Raw genomic sequence first — 23,667 nt, forward strand, 5'->3', positions numbered from 1 at the left:
AGATCAGGACAGAGCAGCCCAGAGTGATTCTGATAGCTCCAAACTGGCCAAGACAGCACTGGTACCGACTGTTAACGAGCATGTCACAGACGAAACTGTGGCCTCTCCCCCATGGCCACTTCTACTGACTCAGCACAATTTCAAGACTCTGCATTCCAACCTGAAAACCTTGCAGCTAACTGCCTGGAAAATACCATGACTCCTCCTCAGGATAAGCTATCCCAGAGAGTGAAGGATATTATTATGGAAGCTCGACGGCCTTCCACAAGGAAGGCATATTCAGCAAAATGGAAAAGATTTCACACTTGGAACACAACAAAGGGCCTAGATGTGACAGTGATGAACATGGCACATATACTGGAATATTTGGCAGAATTGTTCCACAACGGCCTGTCTTACTCTTCCATTAAGATACATGCCTCAGCAATTTCAGCAGGATACAATGTTAATCCACCTGTCTTCTCTCATCCTCTTCTGAGACAGTTTCTAAGAGGAATCAAAAACATCAATCCTCCAAGGAAACCACCTGTACCTAATTGGGACCTTAACTTCGTGTTGGAAAAACTAACACTTCCTCCCTTTGAACCAGCAGCATCTGCGGATCTACAGTTTCTGTCTTGGAAAACTGCCTTCCTTCTGGCCATAACCTCAGCAAGAAGAGTATCTGAGTTATAAGCTCTAATGGCAGTACAGCCATTTCTTATCTTTCATCAGGACAGAGTTTCATTGAGAACCAATCCGACATTTATGCCAAAGGTGGTATCCAGGGTATCTTTGAAACAAGCTATTCACTTGCCTACATTCTTCCCACAACCACAAAATAAAGGGGAGAAACTTCTGCACACCCTGGACATACACAGACAGTTGCGCTACTACTTGGACAGAACTAAAAGTTACAGAAAGACTGACCAGCTGTTTGTAGCATATGCTGCTGGGGCACAAGGAAAAGCAATTTCCAAACAGACAATTTCAAAATGGATAGGAAATTGCATTCGTTTTTGTTACTCCTTTCATGGAAAAACTGTGCCAGCTGACATTAGACCTCATTCCACGAGAGCCATAGCCACCACCACAGCCTTCCTAAGAGGGGTGGCTACCAAGGACATTTTAGAAGCTGCTACATGGAGCTCCGTGCATACATTTGCCAAGCATTACAATTTACCTTTATACTCCAGATCCAGAGCAGGCTTTGCTATGGCAGTCCTGCAGGGTATCTTAGCTACACCATCCTTTACTTAGTACCTCCACCCCCAGATTGGCTATGGTATTCTACCCATATGTGATGACTGCAGATGCATCCTTTTAGGACATTGTACAGTTTTGTACCTACCATAAATGTAGATGTCCGATAGGTATGCATCTGCAGTCAGGTTTACCCTCCCTCCTTCCCCTCTGTGGTACACTTCTTGGGTACTTACCCCTCATATAGCTAGCTGGGGGGTCTATTATGGTGTATTTGTTTTTATAGTACTGTGCATGTTTGGATTTGTTTTTACAATGCATATCTCCGAATTATAGCCTTCCTTAGAGGGCACCTGGCATCTGGGGCAAGAAAAACTGAGGAAAATGGTGTCGGCTGATGCTTTTATACCCCAGACGCTCTGACGTCGGGGAAAGTGCGACATCAGCCAAGGCCAGACCCAGACTTTGGAATCCGGCCGACCGAAGGGCTGCCTGAGGCAGGACAACCCATATGTGATGACTGCAAATGCATACCTATCGGACATCTACATTTATGGTAGGTACAAAACTGTACTTTCTGCATGTGATGCTGTCAGTATTAGCCAATGTTTCTGTGTTGTGCATGAGATGCTGTCATTATTAGCTGATGTTTCTGTGTTGTGCATGTGATGCTGTCAGTATTAGTTGATGTTTCTGTGTTGTGCATGTGATGCTGTCAGTATTAGCCGATGTTTCTGTGTTGTGCATGTGATGCTGTCTGTATTAGCTGATGTTTCTGTGTTGTGCATGTGATGCTGTCAGTATTAGCTGATGTTTCTGTGTTGTGCATGTGATGCTGTCAGTATTAGCAGATGTTTCTGTGTTAAGCATGTAATGTTGTCAGTATTAGCCAATGTTTCTGTGTTGTGCATGAGATGCTGTCAGTATTAGCTGATGTTTCTGTGTTAAGCATGTGATGCTGTCAGTATTAGCCGATGTTTCTGTGTTGTGCATGTGATGCTGTCAGTATTAGCTGATGTTTCTGTGTTAAGCATGTGATGCTGTCAGTATTAGCCAATGTTTCTGTGTTGTGCATGTGATGCTGTCAGTATTAGCTGATGTTTCTGTGTTGTGCATGTGATGTTGTCAGTATTAGCCAATGTTTCTGTGTTGTGCATGTGATGCTGTCAGTATTAGCCGATGTTTCTGTGTTGTGCATGTGATGCTGTCAGTATTAGCTGATGTTTCTGTGTTGTGCATGTAATGTCGTCAGTATTAGCTGATGTTTCTGTGTTGTGCATGAGATGCTGTCAGTATTAGCTGATATTTCTGTGTTAAGCATGTGATGCTGTCAGTATTAGCCGATGTCTCTGTGTTGTGCATGTGATGCTGTCAGTATTAGCAGATGATGTCCTTCAAGGATGCATCTGCAGTCCTTAGAAATGGGTTGTCCTGTCATCAGGCAGCCCTTCGGTCGGCCGGATTCCAAAATCTGGGTCTGGCCTCGGCTCGGGTCGCACTTCACCCGATGTCACAGCTGCAGTTCTTCGGGTATAAAGGCATCAGCCGACGCCATTTTCCCCAGTCTTTCTTGCCGCGTGGCACCCGAAGCAGAAGCTGTTCGCAAGTGCCGGTCGGTCAGAACCAGAGATTACTACTACCAAATACTTCTACTACTACCGAAGACTTCTAAAAAGCTAAGTACCCCGTTGGGGACTCTTTCTTGCCTCAGCCGATGTCAGAAAAAGTGAATAACTGTTTAACTTGTGGGAAACAAATACCTCATAAAGATTTCCACTCTTACTGCTTACCTTGTTTAGGCCCAGACCACGACGTAGCAGCTTGTCTAGCCTGTGCTTCTTTTAACCGACGGACGCTTAGACGTCGGTCGGAATTTGCTGAGGAGTTTTTCGCTCGCTTTTGCTTACATTATGCCGTCGGATCCTCCGACTACGCAAATATCTAAAAAGCGCAAGGAAAAGGACCGACACTCGCGGTCCGTGGTTTTGGCCGAGTGTCTCTGTTTCGGCTGAAGCCAAGCTCACGGTTCATCCTTCAGCCGAAAGCTTACCTCCTACCGAGGCCTCATCCAACCTGGTGGAATCGGCTACTGAAATCCCACCTGCTCTTGCAGGTTCCCAGGATTTATCTGATACTATCCCCTTGGATATTTCAACCCCTGCACGTGGAGCTGCTAGGCCACCTGCAACCATGTCGATTAAGGCCTTTGCCAGGGCTAAAGCAGCTAAATCTACCAAAACTGTGCCTGCTAAGACCCCCTCTCACAGGCCTAGCTCTAGTTCACAAATGCTTAGTCTAGCAGAGGATCTCATTTCTTTGATCCGGGGATCCCAACCTCACCCAGACAGGATTTCTCACCCACCTCCAGAGAAGAGGCCTAGAGCAGAGCCCCCTGAGCCAGTTTCTACAGATGACTCCTCTGATGATTCAGATAATTCAAACCCTCCAGAGGGTCCTTTCTCCCCTTATGAAGACTCTGATGCTGAAGAGTCCATTCCTTCTGCCTCTCCGCCTGAGGAATTTTCCTTTGGGGAAACCTTGCATGCTATGAGGGAACAATTTCAGTGACAGGGCCATGATTTTTCAGACTCTAGAAAAAGGCTTAGAACCTTTCTGCATTTACCACAGCATAGGCCTTTAGCCATCCCTCCAGTTCTGACTGTTGTGGATGATGCATTTAATGATGCTTGTACTGCTCCTGATTCACTTCCTCCGGCCCCTGCTAAGCCCGATAGGTACTACAGGGTCCCGGACACACATTATCATTTGTATAAGACTCCTTTTGCAGATCCCGAAACTATCTCCCAAGGACCTAAGGTGGTAGCAGCTACCTCTGTCAAAAAACCCCTCCCCTCTGAAAGGGAATCCAGGGCCTTAGAGAGATGGGGTAAAAAAGTTTACACTTCTGCTACTCTTTCAGCTAGGGCCTTGAACTGTCAATTCCACATGATCCAGTATCAAGAATTTATGTTAGACCAATTAACTAAACAGCTGTCCTCAGATGAACCATTAGACAAAAAATCTGTTCAGGAAATGGTACATAACATTCAGCAGGTCAGTAATCATTCCTTAAAATGCGGCTATGATGCACTGGAGGCTTCCTTTAGATCAGCCATGACTGACACAGTTATCAGAAGACATGCATGGTTAAAAGAGCAGGCCTTACCAGACTATGTCAAATCAAAGCTACTAGATGCTCCCATGGACAAGATCAATTTGTTTGGCTCTCCTGCACAACAGGTGCTGAAGAAGATGGAAGAGAAGGCAAAATCGGTCCAGACAGTCAAAGATTTCTTACAGGTCCAACCTCCAAGGTTTAGCAGGAATTGGCCCTCCAAGAATTGGTCCTTTCCAGACACGTCCAGAGCTCAGAGAGGCAGGAATAGGTGCTCAAGAGGCAGAGGTCAATCCAGAGGTGCCTACAGGGGACGCCAGTGGCAGGCTAACAACCAGCGAGGTACAGCCACAGATACAGCCGCCACCACTACTACAGGACAATCACAGTGACTTGGCTCTGGCACCGCCTACCAGGGAACAACTAGAAGCACCCTTAGGCAGGAAACTAGCCTTATTTTCAGTAAACTGGCATTACATCACAGGAGACAAGTGGATTTTGCAGACAATAGACCAAGGTTACAGGTTTCACTTCCATACTCTACCAAAGAAGAGAGGAATGCCAAACCTTCCTCCAAATCAAAAGGCAGAAGCTCTAAAACAAATAACTCACTTACTAAGGATGAGAGCTGTAGAAAAGGTACCATCTATGGAGCAAGGACAAGGATTTTACTCCAGGCTCTTCCTGGTACCAAGAAAAGAAAACCAATGGAGACCTATTCTCAATCTGTCCGCTTTAAACACATACCTCATTGACCCAAAATTCAAAATGCTGACCCTACAGCAACTTCTTCCCATGTTGGGCAAGGAGTCTTGGCTGGTAACTCTAGATCTCAAGGAGGCATACCTGCACGTCCCCATACGACCAAATTGCAGAAGATACCTCAGATTTCTTGCAGGATCAGAGCATTATCAATTCTCAGCATTGCCCTTTGGCTTATTTACTGCGCCCAGAGTGTTCACGAAATGCCTGGCATCAGTAATTGCTCATTGCAGGCTTCAGGGAATCCAAATCTACCCTTACCTGGATGACTGCCTGTTGCAAGCGGACAACAAAAACAAGCTAGCAGAAGACTTGAAAAGGGTCATTTATCTACTGCAAGCTCTGGGATACACAGTCAATATAAAAAAGTCAAGGCTGATACCATCCCAAAGGATAACCTTTTGGGTGCAGAACTGGACACATCAAAACAAATGGCATTCCTAACAGTAGAAAAACAGGAGCAACTACCTCTCTACTTCTTGGCATTAACAAAGCAGAACCAGCTAACAGCAAGAAAAGTCCTGCAAGCCTTGGGTTTCATGGCATCCTGCATAATATTGGTTCCACATGCCAGACTGCATATGAGAAAGTTACAGTGGTACCTAAGGAATTTATGGTCTCAGCACAAGCACAGCCTAGAAACCCAAATTCCAATAATCCCATGCCTGAAGCAAGAATTCCAATGGTGGGCTCAGGCCTGTCAATCAAACAAAGGACTGCCCTTCCACAGCACTCAACCAAGCCAGACCATCACAACGGATGCCTCAGACCTCAGTTGGGGGGGCGCACATGCTGGACAAGTGCATACAAGGCTTATGGACTCAAGACCAACTGCACCTACACATAAATCAAAAGGAAATGCTGGCAGTAAAACTGGCAATTCAGACATTCAGACCACTTCTTCGACAAGGTAAACTGTTGATAAGGACAGACAACACCACAGTTATGTGGTACATCAACAAACATGGAGGCACACATTCGTACCCTCTATGCCGGATGGCAATGGACCTCTGGAATGTGGCCCTGAGCTTCAACATTCAGTTACAAGCAATTTTTGTGCCAGGAAAAGAAAACATTCTGGCAGACATACTAAGCAGAACTACCACGGATGCCCACGAATGGATGCTGCATCCGGACATCTTCAAAACCATTACAAGAAAATGGGGACTACCAGAAATAGACTTATTTGCATCCCCACGCAATCACCAACTGAAGAAATTCTGCACAAGGACGTACCACCCACTTGCTTGGAAAGTGGACTCCCTATCTTTCAGTTGGAAAAACCTGACAGCATATGCATTCCCACCACTTCCTTTGATGCACAAGGTGCTATTGAAAATCAAAGAGGACCGTCCAAGGATCATTCTGATAGCTCCAGACTGGCCAAGGCAACATTGGTACCCATTACTGAGGAGCATGTCTCGGGAACAAATATGGCCTCTACCCCTAGTTCCCTTACTGTTAACACAGAACAACTACAACACCCTGCATCCAAACCTGAAAACACTGCAGCTGACTGCCTGGAACATTGCATAACACCAAATAACCCAAATTTATCCCAAAGGGTTAAAGACATTATCTTGGAGGCTCGCAGACCCTCAACAAGAAAAAATTATTCAGCAAAATGGAAAAGATATCACATTTGGAGTACTGCAAAAGGAGAAAATGTGTCACTGGTAAACATAGCCAACATCCTGGAATACTTGGCAGAGCTCTTCCACAACGGCCTGTCCTATTCTTCCATTAAGATTCATGCATCAGCTATTTCAGCAGAATACAACTTGGATCCTCCAGTCTTCTCACATCCTCTGCTTAGGCAAAAATGTAAAACCACCTAGGAAGCCACCATTGCCAGCATGGGACTTGAACTTTGTGCTAGAAAAGTTGACACTCCCTCCTTTCGAACCAGCAGCAACAGCAGAATTACAATACTTATCATGGAAAACTGCCTTCCTGCTTGCAATCACTTCAGCAAGAAGGGTATCTGAGCTACAGGCATTAATGGCAGTACAGCCCTTCCTGATCTTCCATCAAGATAGAGTGTCCATGAGAACAAATCCTACTTTTATGCCAAAGGTGGTCTCCAGGGTATCTTTAAATCAAGCTATCCACCTACCTACATTCTTCCCCAACCCACAGAACAGGGGAGAAAGACTTTTGTATACCTTGGATGTACATAGACAATTACGCTACTACCTGGACAGGACCAAGAGCAATAGAAAAACTGACCAGCTACTGGTAGCATATGCAACAGGAATGGAAGGAAAAGCAATTTCAAAACAGACAATCTCTAAGTGGATAGGAAATTGCATTAGATTTTGTTACTCCTACCATGGGAAGAAAACTCCAGAAAACATCAGGCCTCACTCTACAAGGGCTACAGCCACTACCACAGCTTTTCTACAAGGAGTGGCTACCAAAGACATTTTAGAGGCTGCTACTTGGAGCTCCGTGCATACATTTGCCAAGCATTATAATTTACCTTTATACTCCAGATCCCGAGCAGGTTTTGCCACTGCTGTTTTGCAAGGGATCTTAACTACACCATAATCTTATTTCTCCTCCTCCCCCAGTTTGGCTATGGTATTCTACCCATTTGTAGGGACTGCAGATGCATCCTTGAAGGACATAGTACAGTTTTGTACCTACCATAAATGTAGATGTCCGATAGGCATGCATCTGCAGTCAGGATTACCCACCCTCCTTCCCCTCTGTGGTACTCCTAGGGTATTTGCCCATCTTGTAGCTGGCTGGGGGAATCTATTATGGTGTATTTGTTTGTATAAATGTACATACATGCTTATTTTTTGTTTGCTCTCTACTATTTGGAACCATTTGCATTTATCCAAATTTAGCCTTCCTAGAGGGCACCTGGCATCTGGGGCAAGAAACACTGAGGAAAATGGCGTCGGCTGATGCCTTTATACCCGAAGAACTGCAGCTGTGACGTCAGGTGAAGTGCGACCCCAGCCGAGGCCAGACCCAGACTTTGGAATCCGGCCGACTGAAGGGCTGCCTGACGACAGGACAACCCATTTGTAAGGACTGCAGATGCATGCCTATCGGACATCTACATTTATGGTAGGTACAAAACTGTACTTTTCTGTGTTGTGCATGTGATGCTGTCAGTATTAGCTGATGTTTCTTGTTGTGCATGTGATGCTGTCTGTATTAGCCGATGTTTCTGTGTTGTGCATGTGATGCTGTCAGTATTAGCCAATGTTTCTGTGTTGTGCATGTGATGCTGTCAGTAATAGCTGATGTTTCTGTGTTAAGCATGTAATGTTTTCAGTATTAGCCGATGTTTCTGTGTTGTGCATGTGATGCTGTCTGTATTAGCTGATGATGTCCTTCAAGGATGCATCTGCAGTCATCACATATGGGTTGTCCTGCCTCAGGCAGCCCTTCGGTCGTCCGGATTCCAAAGTCTGGGTCCGGCGTCGGCTGTTGTCGCCCTTTCCCTGACGTCACAGCGCCTGGGGTATAAAAGCGTCAGCCGAAGCCATCTTCCTCAGTCTTTCTTGCCGCGTGGTGCCCGAAGCAGAAGCAGTTCGCAAGTGCTGGTCTGCCAGCTCCTGTAAATTCGCTATCCGAAGACTTCAAAAGCTAAGTACTCCATTGGGGACTCTTTCTTGCCTCAGCCGATGTCAGAAAAAGTTAATAATTGTTTAACTTGTGGGAAACAAATACCTCATAAGGATTTCCACTCTTATTGTCTTCCTTGCTTAGGCCTAGACCACGACGTCTCGGCCTGTTCTGCCTGCGCTTCCTTCAACCGATGCACTCTTAGACATCGGTCGGAATTCGCAGAAGAGTTTTATGGGGATAGTTTTGCTTACAAAATGCCGTCGGAAACCCCGACATCACATTTAATTAAGAAATGGAAAGACAAGGACCGACACACGCGGGACGCGGTTTCGGCTGAAACCGCGGCTAGGCCTACCACGAGTGTCTCGGACTCGCTGATACTGAGTCCTTGGAACTTCCGAACCCTGAAATATTACAACCGACAGCCTCGGCCCCAGAGGCTCCTACCGAGTCAGTTACAGAATTGCCTCCCGAAACAGGGGTATTGGAATCTTCCGACACCATACCTTTAGACAAAGCTACACCAGCACGTGGTGCAGCCAGGCCTCCTGCATCCATGTCTATTAAGGCCTTCACCAGGGCTAAAGCTACAAAACACTCTAAAGCCATGCCTCCCAGAGTTATTCCTCAGGGACCTTCTTCTAGTTCACAGATTCTAACTTTAGCAGAGGACCTTATCTCCTTAATTAGGGGCTCTCAGCCTCATCTGGACAGGGGCTCCCAACCCCCTCTAGACAAAAGGCCCAGGATGGATCCTCCTGATCCCTTTCCTCAGAGGAGGCCTCTGTTGGCTCGGATCACTCAGACTACCAGGAGGAGGCTTATTCAGCCTACGAGGATTCGGATGCAGAGGAATCTATTCCCTCGGCCTCCCCTCCTGAACAGCTTTCCTTTGGGGAGACCCTTCACTCTATGAGAGAGCATTTCAAATGGCAGGGCCAGGAATATTCTGATTCCAGGAAAAGACTAAGCACTTTTCTCCATTTACCTCAGCATAGACCTTTGGCTATTCCTCCTGTTTTAAATGTGATTGATGATGTATACTCTGACTCTAGTATGACCCCTGACACTCTGCCTCCAGCCCCTGTTAAGCCTGATAGGTATTACAGAGTCTCGGACACACATAATTTTCTTTATAAGGCCCACTCTGCTGACCCTGAAACTATTTCACAGGGCCATAAAGGGGTTGGAGCTGTTACTACTAAGAACCCACTCCCCTCTGCAAAGGAGTCCAGGGCATTATAGAGATGGGGTAAAAAAGTGTATACTTCTGCCACTCTTGCTATGAGGGCATTAAATTGTCAATTTCATATGATACAGTATCAAGAGTATTTGTTAGAAGAAATGCATAAGAAATTGTCTTCTTCTGAACCCCTTGACCGTAAATTCCTTCAGGATCTAGTACATAACTCCCAGCAGGTTAGCAACCACTTCTTGCAGTGTGGTTATGATGCATTGGAAGCTTCATATAGGTCAGCAATGACAGGTGTTGTCATATGCAGGCATGCTTGGCTGAAGGAACAATCTCTGCCAGAACATGTTAAAGCTAAGCTTTTGGATGCTCCACTGGAAAAGCAAAAGTTATTTGGTTCCACTGCTCAAGACGTCCTAAAGAAATTTGAGGAAAAGGCAAAATCTGTACAAACAGTTAAGGATTTTCTTCAAGTCCAACCGCCTAGATTCAGCAGAAACTGGCCTTCCAAGAATTGGTCCTTTCCGGACACAGAAAGATTTCAAAGGGGCAGGAACAGGCGTGCCAGAGGTAGAGGGCAAGCTAGGGGCTCCTACAGAGGCTGTCAATGGCAACCTCCAGTCCAGACAGGCAGTTCAGGATCTGAAACTGCTGCACAAGGACAAACTCAATGACTTTGCTTTGACTCCGCCAACCAGGGCTCAATTAGAAGCACCTTTGGTGAAAAGCTTTCTTTATTCTCAAGAAATTGGCACAACATTACAAGAGACAAATGGACACTCCAAATAATAGACAATGGATACAGGTTCCATTTCCACACATTGCCAAAAAGAAAAGGCATGCCAGGTCTGCCACCAAATCAAAGGGCAGAGGCTTTGAAACAAATCTCAAACTTACTACAAATGAAAGCCATAGAAAAAGTTCCTATTTCAGAACAAGGCCAAGGATTTTACTCCAGGCTTTTCCTTGTTCCAAGAAAAGAGCATCAATGGAGACCAATTCTCGACTTGTCCCCACTGAATACTTATCTCATTGTGCCAAAATTCAAAATGCTGACTCTACAGCAACTCCTTCCCATGCTGGGCAAGGGGTCTTGGCTGGTTACTCTAGAACTCAAGGAGGCATACCTGCATGTCCCTATCAGACAAAGTTGCAGAAGATACCTCAGATTTCTTGCAGGGTCAGAGCATTATCAATTCTCAGCATTGCCCTTTGGCTTATCTACTGCACCCAGAGTATTCACAAAATGCCTGGCATCAGTAATAGCACACTGCAGACTCCAGGGGATTCAAATCTACCCATATCTGGATGACTGCCTTATATAAGCGGACAACCAACAAACTTTGATAAAGGACTTAAATTATGCCATCAATCTTCTACAGGCCTTGGGATATACAGTCAACATGCACAAATCAAGACTTGTTCCATCCCAAAGATTAACCTTTCTGGGTGCGGATCTAGTTACAACCACCCAAATGGCTTATCTCACAGAAGAAAAGCAAAGTAAACTACCGGATTACTTCAAGAATCTGACAAGACAAACCCAGCTGACTGCAATGAAAATCCTGCAGGCCCTGGGTTACATGGAATCCTGTATTCTTTTGATTCCACAAGCAAGGCTACATATGAGAAAGCTACAGTGGTACCTAAGGTGTTTATGGACTCAGCACAGTCACAGTTTGGAAACATTGATCCCACTCATTCCATGCCTTCACAAGGAATTTCTGTGGTGGGCTCAGGCCAGCCAGTCCAACAGAGGGTTGACCTTCACAAAGCCAAAAACCTCCCACACTATTACAACAGATGCTTCAGACCTAGGTTGGGGAGCACACATGGAGGGCAGAGGTATCCAAGGACAGTGGTCACAAAAGGAGCTACGCACGCACATAAATCAAAAAGAAATGCTAGCAGTGATACATGCAATCGAGGCCTTCAAACTCTTTCTGCATCAAGGCCATCTACTAATAAGGACAGACAACACCACAGTTATGTGGTACATAAACAAGCAAGGAGGTACCCATTCTTACCCACTTTGCAGACTGGCAATGAATCTATGGGATCTTTCCTTGAAACTCAATATGCAGCTACAAGCTCAGTTTGTGCCAGGAAAGAACAATACACTGGCGGACAGCTTAAGCAGAAATATCATGGATGCACACGAATGGATGCTGCACCCAGACATTTTCCAACAGATAACACAATCTTGGGGGAGCCCGGACATAGATCTATTTGCATCCCCCCACAATCATCAACTGAAGAAATTCTGCTCAAGGACATACCACCCACAAGTGTGGAAAGTGGACGCCCTCTTGTTCAGCTGGAGAAATCTGACAGTGTATGCATTTCCTCCTATTCCATTAATGACCAAGGTGTTAATGAAGATCAGGGCAGAGCAGCCAAAAGTGATTCTGATAGCTCCGGACTGGCCAAGACAGCACTGGTATCCACTGCTAAGGAGCATGTCACGTACGAAACCATGGCCCCTACCTCTATGGCCACTTCTACTGACACAGCACAGGTGCAAAACTCTACATTCCAACCTGAAAACATTGCAACTAACAGCGTGGAGAATACCTTGACTCCTCCTCAGGATAAGCTATCCCAGAGAGTGAAGCATATTATTATGGAAGCTCGCCGCCCTTCCACAAGGAAGGCATATTCAGCAAAATGGAAAAGATTTCTCATCTGGAACAACACAAAGGGCCTAGATGCGACAATGATAGACATGGCACATATCCTGGAATATTTGGCAGAAATGTTCCACAATGGGCTGTCTTACTCTTCTATTAAGATTCATGCTTCAGCAATTTCAGCTGAGTACAATACTGATCCACCTGTCTTTTCTCATCCTCTCCTAAGACAGTTTCTAAGAGGAATTAAAAACATCAAACCTCCTAAGAAACCAACTCTACCTGCTTGGGACCTTAACTACGTGTTGGAAAAACTAACACTGCCGCCATTTGAACCAGCAGCATCTGCAGATTTACAGTACCTCTCATGGAAGACTGCTTTCCTTCTGGCAATAACCTCAGCAAGAAGGGTTTCGGAATTGCAGGCCCTGATGGCAGTTCAGCCATTTATTATTTTTCACCAGGACAGAGTTTCATTAAGAACTAATCCTACTTTTATGCCAAAGGTGGTGTCCAGGGTTTCATTGAATCAAGCCATTCACTTGCCTACCTTCTTCCCAAATCCGCAAAACAAAGGGGAGAAACTGCTGCACACCCTGGACATTCACAGACAGTTGCGCTACTACTTGGACAGAACTAAAGGTTTCAGGAAAACTGACCAGCTGCTGGTAGCATATGCTGCTGGTACTCAAGGAAAAGCAATTTCCAGACAGACAATTTCAAAATGGATAGGAAATTGCATCCGCTTTTGTTACTCATTTCATGGAAAGACTGTACCAGCTAACATTAGACCTCATTCTACGAGAGCCACAGCCACCTCCACAGCCTTCTTAAGAGGGGTGGCTACAAAAGACATTTTAGAAGCTGCCACATGGAGCTCCGTGCATACATTTGCCAAGCATTACAATTTACCTTTATATTCCAGATCCAGAGCAGGCTTTCCTACGGCTGTCCTGCAGGGTATCTTAGCTGCACCATCCTTTTCCTAGTACCTCCTCCCCCAGATTGGCTATGGTATTCTACCCATATGTGATGACTGCAGATGCATCCTTGAAGGACATAGTACAGTTTTGTACATACCATAAATGTAGATGTCCGATAGGTATGCATCTGCAGTCAGGTTTACCCTCCCTCCTTCCTCTCTGTGGTATTCCTAGGGTGCTTACCTCTCTATTAGCTAGCTGGGGGGATCTAGTATGGTGTATTTGTTTTTACATATATATATATATTTTTGCAAATGTTTGGATTTTTTATTGCTTATTTTCCAAATTTAGCCTTCCTAGAGGGCACCTGGCATCTGGGGCAAGAAAAACTGAGGAAGATGGCGTCAGCTGATGCTTTTATACCCCAGGCGCTGTGACGTCGGGGAAAGGGCGACAACAGCCGACGCTGGACCCAGACTTTTTAATCCGGCCGACCGAAGGGCTGCCTGAGGCAGGACAACCCATATGTGATGACTGCAGATGCATACCTATCGGACATCTACATTTATGGTAGGTACAAAACTGTACTTTTCTGTGTTGTGCATGTGATACTGTCAGTATTAGCCGATGTTTCTGTGTTGCGCATGTGATGCTGTCAGTATTAGCAGGTTTCTTTGTTGTGCATGAGATGCTGTCAATATTAGCCGATGTTTCAGTGTTAAGCATGTGATGCTGTCAGTATTAGCCGATGTTTCTGTGTTGTGCATATGATGCTGTCAGTATTAGCTGATGTTTCTGAGTTGTGCATGTGATGCTGTCAGTACTAGCCGATGTTTCTGTGTTGTGCATGTGATGCTGTCAGTATTAGCTGATGTTTCTGTGTTGTGCATGTGATGCTGTCAGTATTTGCTGATGTTTCTGTGTTGTGCATGTGATGGTGTCAGTATTGGCCGATGTTTCTCTGTTGTGCATGTGATGCTGCCTGTATTAGCCAATGTTTCTGTGGTCGGCATGTGATGCTGTCAGTATTAGCCAATGTTTCTGTTTTGTGTATGAGATGCTGTCAGTATTAGCTAATGTTTCTCTGTTGTGCATGTGATGCTGTCTGTATTAGCTGATGTTTCTATGATGTCCTTCAAGAATGCAACTGCAGTCATAACATATCGGTTGTTCTGCCTCAGGCAGCCCTCGGTCAGCCGTATTCCAAAGTCTGGGTCCGGCGTCGGCTGGTGTCGCCTCCTCTCTGACGTCAGAGCAACTGGAGTATAAAAGCATCGGCCGACGCCATCTTCTTCAGTCTTTCTTGCCATGCGGTGCCTGAAGCAGAAGCAGTTCGCAAGTGCCGGTCGGTCAGTTCCTGTGTTTTCAGTACCGAAGTCATCTAAAAGCTAAGTACCCCATTGGGGAACATTTTTTCTTGCCTCAGCCGATGTCAGAACAAATTGAGAAAGTTAATAATTGTTTGTCTTGTGGTAAACAAATACCTCATAAGGACTTCCATTCTTACTGCCTTCCTTGCCTGGGCCCAGACCACAACGTCTCGGCCTGTGCTGCCTGTGCTTGCTTTAATAAGCGCACTCTCAGGCACCGGGCAGAATTTGCCGAATACTTTTTTGGTGAATCTTTCGCATATATTATGCCGTCGGATCAACCGACTACTCAATCTACCAAAAAACGAAAGGACCGGGACCGACATCCTCGGCCCGCGTCCACCACTGATGCAACTCCTAAACCCTCCGCTAGTGTTTCGGTCCCTTCAGAAGCGGTAATTCAACCGCTCCAGGCCGACGACACAGCGCTAACATGTCCTTCGGTCTCGGAGACCTCTCCGGTGCTGGTTGTTGATTTTCCTCCGGAAACCGAAGTTCTGGATCTACCCGACACCATTCCTGTAGACAAGGTTACTCCTGCACGTGGGGCTGCAAGGCCTCCTGTATCCATGTCCATCAAGGCCTTTGCACGTGCTAAGGCCGCCAGCCAGGCCAAGGCCCATCCTAAACCTGCTGCTCAGGCCCCTTCTTCTGATAAACAGATCATGTCTCTTGCTGCAGATCTTATTTCTCTTATCAGGCGGTCTCAGCCTCACCCAGACAGAGGTTCTCAGCCACCTGCAGAGAAAAGGCCCAGAACTGAGCAGGCTGACAACCTCTCTTCAGATGAAGCCTCTGGGGATTCTGAGCATTCAGATACCCAAGAAGAATCCTTCCAGGCCTATGAGGACTCTGATGCTGAGGAATCAATTCCCTCTGCCTCCCCTCCAGAGGATTTCTCGTTTGATGAAGTCCTGCACTCTATGAGGGAACATTTTAAATGGCAGGGTCAGGAATTCTCTGATTCCAGGAAAAGGCTACGTACCTTCCTAAAGCTTCCCCAGCACAGACCTCTAGCTATTCCTCCAGTTATGGATGTTTTGGATGATGTTTTCTCTGACTCCAGTGCTAACCCTGATTCTCTCCCCCCTGCTCCTGTCAAGCCAGACAGATATTATAGGGTCCCTGACACTCACAAACACCTCTTTAAGGCCCACTCTGTGGATCTAGAAACTATTTCACAGGGCCCCAAGGGAGTGGCTACTTCCACTGCCAAGAATCCACTGCCAGCGGATAGGGAAGCTAGGTCCCTGGAGAGATGGGGTAAAAAAGTTTATACCTCTACCACCCTGGCCATGAGGTCACTTAACTGCCTTTTTCATATGTTTCAGTACCAGGATTTTTTACTGGATGATTTACAGAAAAAGCTAGCCTCTCCTGAGCCTATTGATAGAAAAGCATTGCAGGATCATATACATAACACTCAGCAGGTTAACAATCATTTTCTTCAGTGTGGTTATGATGCATTGGAGGCTTCATGTAGGGCAGCTATGACTGGGGCTGTGATACGTAGACATGCTTGGTTAAAAGATCAGCCATTGCCAGACCATGTTAAAGTAAAGTTACTTGATGCACCTCTGGAAAAACAGAAGCTGTTTGGTGCTAATGCACAAGATGTATTGAAATCCATAGAGGAAAAAGCAAAGTCAGTACAGACAGTCAAGGATTTCCTTCAGGTTCAGCCACCCAGATTCAGCAGAAACTGGCCCTCCAAGAATTGGTCCTTCCCCGGCTCTGACAAGTTTCAAAGGGGAAAAAAGCAGACGTGCCCAAGGTAGAGGGCAATACCGAGGATCTTACAGGGGACGCCAATGGCAACCTCCAAATCAAAGAAGTGGCGCAGACAATTCAGCTGCACCACAAGGACAATCACAATGACTTGACTTTCATACCACCTACAAAGGCTCAAAGAGAAGCACCTTTGGGCGGAAAATTATCCTTATTCTCAAAAAACTGGCATATCTTAACCAAGGACAACTGGATTCTGGATTTAATAGACAAGGGTTACAGATTCCACTTCCATACTTTACCAATAAGACAAGGCATGCTAAACCTGCCACAACATCAAAGGGCAGAGGCACTCACTCAAGTTTCAAAGCTAAGTATAAAAGCAATAGAAAGGGTTCCTCCTCAGGAACAAGGCCAGGGATTTTATTCAAGACTGTTCCTTGTTCCAAGAAAAGAAAACAAATGGAGGCCTATACTGGACTTGTCTACTCTAAATACTTTTCTCATTGTGCCAAAGTTCAAAATGCTGACGTTGCAGCAACTCCTTCCCATGCTGGGCAAGGGGTCTTGGCTGGTCACTCTGGACCTCAAGGAGGCATACCTGCATGTCCCAATCAGACAAAGCTGCAGAAGATACCTCAGATTTCTTGCAGGGACAGAGCATTATCAATTCTCAGCATTGCTGTTTGGCTTATCTACCACGCCCAGAATGTTCACGAAATGCCTGGCATCAGTAGTGGCACACTGCAGACTCCAGGGGATTCAAATATACCCCTACCTGGACGACTGCCTCATACAAGCAGACAACAAACAAACCTTAATAGCAAACTTGGACTATGTCATTCAACTACTGCAGGCCTTGGGATACACAATCAACATTCAGAAATCAAGACTACTGCCATCCCAACAGATTATTTTCCTAGGAGCCAAACTGGACACAGAAACTCAAATGGCCTACCTCACAGAGGAAAAACAACAGCAGTTACCAGAGTACTTCAAAGGCCTAGCAAAGCTCTCCCAGCTGACTGCAAGGAAAATCCTGCAGGCCCTGGGGTTCATGGCATCTTGCATTCTTCTGATACCTTTGGCAAGACTTCATATGAGAAAGCTGCAATGGTACTTAAAAAGCTTATGGTCCCAACACAGCCAAAGCCTAGAGGATGTAATCCCACTCATTCCATGTCTGCAAAAAGAATTTTTGTGGTGGGCTCAAGCAAGTCAGTTAAACAAAGGCATGTCCTTCAACAGACCTCAAGCAGGTCAAATGATTACAACAGACGCCTCAGATCATGGATGGGGGGCGCACATGGAGGGCAGATGCATTCAAGGTCTATGGACACCAAGGGAAAGACATCTGCACATAAACCAAAAAGAGATGTTGGCAGTGATACATGCAATCGAGACTTTCGAAAAATCACTACAACAAGGACATTTGCTAATAAGGACAGACAACACCACGGTCATGTGGTATATAAACAAACAGGGAGGCACTCATTCATATCCCCTCTGCAGACTAACAATGATTCTCTGGGAAAAATCCCTGCGTCTGAAGATACATTTGCAATCCCAGTTTGTGCCAGGCAAGGACAATGTACTGGCGGACAAGCTGAGCAGAAATTTCTTGGATCCACACGAATGGATGCTGAATCCTCACATTTTCTCACAAATAACAAAGACATGGGGAAGACCGGACGTAGATCTCTTTGCTTCTCACATGAATCATCACCTGGAAAAGTTCTGCACAAGGACCCACCATCCTCTAGCCTGGAAAATGGATGCTCTCTCCTTCAGCTGGAATTCCCTAAAAAATTATGCATTCCCTCCTCTACCTCTGCTGACCAAGGTGATACTGAAGATTAAAGCAGAACAACCAACAGGCTTTCTGATAGCTCCAGACTGGCCAAGGCAACACTGGTACCCATTGCTGTTGAGCATAACTCGGACCAAACCGTGGTCTCTGCCCCTATGGCCCCTGCTTCTAACACAACACAATTACAGGACTGTCCATCAAAACCTGAAAACATTGCATCTGACAGCCTGGAGGTTACCATGACTCCTTCCGCTTTCTCTCTTTCCAAAAAAGTTCAAGAGATCTTACTGGAAGCACGCAGACCTTCCACCAGAAAAACCTATTCAGCCAAGTGGAAGAGATTCAGCATCTGGAATGCCAGCAGGGGTCAGGATACAACATTACTGAGTATACCTCAGATATTGGAATACTTGGCAGAAATGTTTCATACTGGACTCTCATATTCTTCTATAAACATTCACGCCTCAGCAATCTCAGCAAAATACGATTGTGATCCGCCAGTGTTTTCACATCCTTTACTAAGTCAGTTCCTAAGAGGGATAAAGAATATCAAACCTCCCAGAAAGCAGCCAGTACCTGCATGGGACCTCAATTTCGTTTTGGAAAAATTAACTCTTCCTCCTTTTGAACCAGCAGCAACTTCAGAAATGCAATTTCTATCATGGAAAACTTTTTTTCTATTGGCAGTCACATCTGCAAGAAGAGTCTCGGAGATGCAGGCACTCATGGCAGTACCTCCCTTCCTCATTTTTCATCAGGACAGAGTCTCTCTAAGAACCAATCCTACATTCATGCCAAAAGTAATTTCCAGGGTGTCTCTAAATCAAGCTATTCACCTGCCTACTTTCTTCCCCAATCCTCAAAACAGGGGGGAAAAACTGCTGCATACTTTGGACATACACAGGCAACTACGCTACTACTTGGACAGAACTAAGGCCACCAGAAAGTCTGACCAACTGTTTGTAGCCTATGCTGCTGGAGTACAAGGAAAAGCAATCTCCAAACAAACAATTTCAAAATGGATTGGACACTGCATCAGATTCTGCTATTCTTTCCATGGAAAAAGTGTGCCAGCCAATATTAGGCCACATTCCACCAGAGCTATAGCCACATCCACAGCTTTCCTAAGAGGAGTGGCTACAAAGGACATTCTAGAGGCTGCTACATGGAGCTCCGTGCATACATTTACCAAGCACTACAACCTGCCCTTATACTCCAGATCCCGAGCAGGCTTTGCTTCGGCAGTCCTGCAGGGCATTTTAGCTACACCATCCCTTTCTTAGCTCCATCCACCCCCAGCTTGGCTATGGTATTCAACCCATATGTTATGACTGCAGTTGCATTCTTGAAGGACATAGTACAGTTTTGTACCTACCATAAATGTAGATGTCCGATAGATATGCAACTGCAGTCGGATTTTCCCACCCTCCTACCCCTCTGCAACCTTCTTTATGGGTCCACTACCCCTTCCTATTAGCTGGGGGTATCTCCTATGGTGTATCTGTTTATTACTGTTGTGCATGTCTGGAATTGTTTATCCATTCACCAAATTTAGCCTTCCTAGGAGAGCACCTGGCATCTGGGGCAAGAAACACTGAAGAAGATGGCGTCGGCCGATGCCTTTATATTCCAGCCACTCTGACGTCGGAGAGGAGGCGACACCAGCCGACGCCGGACCCAGACTTTGGAATCCGGCCGACCGAGGGCTGCCTGAGGCAGGACGACCCATATGTTATGACTGCAGTTGCATATCTATCGGACATCTACATTTATGGTAGGTACAAAACTGTACTTTGTGCATGTGATGCTGTCAGTATTAGACAATGTTTCTGTGTTGTGCATGTGATGCTGTCGGTATTAGCTGATGTATCTGTGTTGTGCATGTGATGCTGTCAGTATTCACTGATGTGCATGTGATGCTGTCAGTATTAGCCGATGTTTCTGTGTTGTGCATGTGATGCTGTCAGTATTAGCTGATGTTTATGTGTTCTGCATGTGATGCTGTCAGTGTTAGCTGATGTTTCTGTGTTGTGCATGTGATGCTGTCTGTATTAGCCGATATTTCTGTGTTGTGCATGTGATGCTGTCAGTATTAGCTGATGTTTCTGTGTTGTGCATGAGATGCTGTCTGTATTAGCCGATGTTTCTGTGTTGTGCATGTAATGCTGTCAGTATTAGCCGATGTTTCTGTGTTTTGCATGTGATGCTGTCAGTATTAGCTGATGTTTCTGTGTTGTGCATGTGATGCTGTCAGTATTAGCTGATGTTTCTGTGTTGTGCATGTGAAGCTGTCAGTATTAGCTGAAGTTTCTGTGTTAAGCATGTAATGCTGTCAGTATTAGCCGATGTTTCTCTGTTGTGCATGCGATGCTGTCAGTATTAGCTGATGTTTCTGTGTTGTGCATGTGATGCTGTCAGTATTAGCTGATGATGTTCATCATGTTACCCTGCTGCAGTCATCCCACTTGGGTTATCCTGCCGTCAGGTGGTCCCGCAGTCGGCCCGAGTTCCAAAGTCTTGGTCCAGCTTCGGTTGCTGTCGCTTCCTCCCTGACGTCAGTGCGCCAGGGTTATATAAGAGGCATCCAACGCCATATTCTTCAGTCTTTCTTGCCGTGCGGTGCTCGAAGCAGAAGCAGTTCGCAAGTGCCTGTCAGCCGACACCTGAGATTTTTTATTTGAATTTCAGTCCGAAGTCTTCAATAAAGCTAAGTACCCCATTGGGGAACATTTTCTTGCCTCAGTCCGATGTCAGAAAAATTAACAATGCATTTCTTGTGGGAAGCAAATACCTCATAAGGACTTCCATTCCTATTGTATTCCTTGCCTAGGCCCAGACCACGACGTCACAGGTTGTCGGTTTTGCGCTAGGTTTAATAAACAAACTATCAAATGCCGTTTTGACTTTGCACTGCATTACTTTGGTTGGAAATTTAATTATATCATGCCGTCGGAGCAGTTGACGACCGCTACTCATAAAAAATGCAAGGATAAGGACAGGCAGCCTAGGTCGGTCTTGTTTGGATATTTCGCAGCCTAGGAATAAGCCAGACACCGAGGCCTCAGCTGGGCCTGTCGCCGGTTCTACGGTTTTCCGTGAGGCACCTACGCTGCCCCTGATGACCGCAGAGCTGGAACCCCAGACAGCTGCGGATTCCCATGTGGAGTCTACTAGGCTGACGCAGCCTTCTACCGATGCCAGAGCAGAACTAGACACCGGTGCAACGGAAACACCTTCGGTTTCTGAAGGTGTCTTCAGACCGACTACACTCATCATTAAATCTTATGCTAAACTTAAAACTCCTTTTAAACCTAAGAAAACTGTACATTAGTCTACAGTTCAAAGCCCCATGCCTAAGAAACAGATGCTTAAGATTGCTGAAGATTTGATTACCCTTATCAGGGGTTCCCATCCCCCTCCTGATAAAAGACCAAGACAAGAGGTGGATTATGCATCCTCTGACCAGGTTTTTCTCTCCTCAGATTCTTCTGAGGAACAGGATTACACTTTTCTACCTTATGAAGATTCTGATGCTGAAGACTCTATTCCCTCAGCATCTCCCCCTGAAGACTACTCCTTTGGGGAAACTTTACATACCATGAGGGAACATTTCCACAGGGAAGGCCAGGATTACTCAGATTCTAAGAAAAGGCTCAGAGAGTTCCTTTTACTACCCCAGCACAGACCTCTTGCTATCCCTCCTGTTCTGGATATTGTGGATGATGTTTACTTAGAGTCTATTTTAAATCCAGACTCTCTTCCTCCTGCTCCAGCCAAACCAGACAGATACTACAGAGTACCTGACTCACATAAATTCCTTCATAAAAGCCCTGTAGCTGACCCAGAAACTATTTCCCAGGGTCCTAAGGGAGCAAAAGCTTCAATGGCTAAAAATTCTGTGCCCTCTGAAAGGGATTCCAGAGCCCTAGATAAATGGGGCAAGAAAATATACACCTCAGCTACTCTGGCTATGAGAGCATTAAATTGCCAGTTTCACATGTTGAAATATCAACAATTTCTAATGTCTCAGTTAAAACAAAAAATGAGCACACATTCAGAACTGCCTGAATTCAAAGAAATGCAGGATCTGTTGCATGCAGCTGAACAGGTGGGCAAACATACTTTACAATGCGGATTTGACTCATTGGTAGCTTCTTGTAGAGCAGCTGTTACTGGCTCTGTCATATGTAGGCATGCTTGGTTAAAAGAATAAACACTCCCTGACCATGTTAAAGCAAAATTATTGGATGCACCTTTACAACAGGATGTATTATTTGGTGTCAAAGCAGAGGAGGTTTTAAAGAAAATGGAGGATAAGGCAAAGTCTATGCAAATGGTCAAGGATTTTTTGCAGGTACAATCCCCTCGATTCAGCAGAAATTGGCCAATAAAAAATGGTCCTTTCCAGCTTCAGACAGATCACAGAGGGGTAAATACAGATGCCCAAGGGGCACAGGTCAGTCACAAGGCCCTTACAAACCTCGCCAATGGGGTTCTGCTACCCAGAAAGGAGGAGAAGACAGGCCCCAAGCTAGCAGAAGACAATCACAATGACTCTATCCACAAACTACTAAGCAATTCTCCCCTGGCAACTTCCTTGGGAGGAAAACTAACATTTTTTGCAGACAACTGGCACATCATCACAAAAGACAGGTGGGTTCTAAACATTGTCTCTCAAGGATACAGATTCCAGTTTCATACCTTACCAAGGAACAAAGGAATGCCAAACCTGCCACCAAATCAATGGGCAGAGGCACAAAAACAAATTATAGCTCTCATGAACATGAGAGCCATTCAACAGGTACCTACACAGGAGCAAGGACACGGATTTTACTCAAGATTCTTCCTTGTCCCAAGAAAGGACAAAGCATGGAGACCCATTCTGGATCTTTCAATTCTGAACACCTATCTGCAAGTACCAAAATTCAAGATGCTAACACTACAGCAGCATCTTCCCATGCTGGGCAAGAATGCTTGGCTAGTCACTTTGGACCTCAAGGAGGCATACCTGTATGTCCCTGTCAGACAAAATTGCAGAAGATATCTCCGCTTCATTACAGGTTCAAAGCATTACCAATTCTCTGCACTGCCCTTTGGCTTATCTACTGTCCCAGGGTCTTCACTAAATGCCTGGCACCAGTAATTGCATACTGCAGACAAAGAGGAATTCAAATATACCCATACCTGGACGACTGCCTTATTCAAGCAGAAAGCAAACACATTCTTTTAAAGCATCTGGCATTTGTCAAACACCTTCTAAGTTGCCTAGGGTACACAGTAAATGAAAAGAAATAAAAAATAGTGCCCTCACAAAACATAATATTCCTGGATGCCAGCTTGAATACAACGGCCCAGATGGCTTATCTC

The sequence above is a fragment of the Protopterus annectens genome, chromosome 16.part0, assembly GCF_019279795.1.
Source record: "Protopterus annectens isolate FY-2018-M chromosome 16.part0, PAN1.0, whole genome shotgun sequence".
Lineage (NCBI taxonomy): Eukaryota > Metazoa > Chordata > Ceratodontiformes > Protopteridae > Protopterus > Protopterus annectens.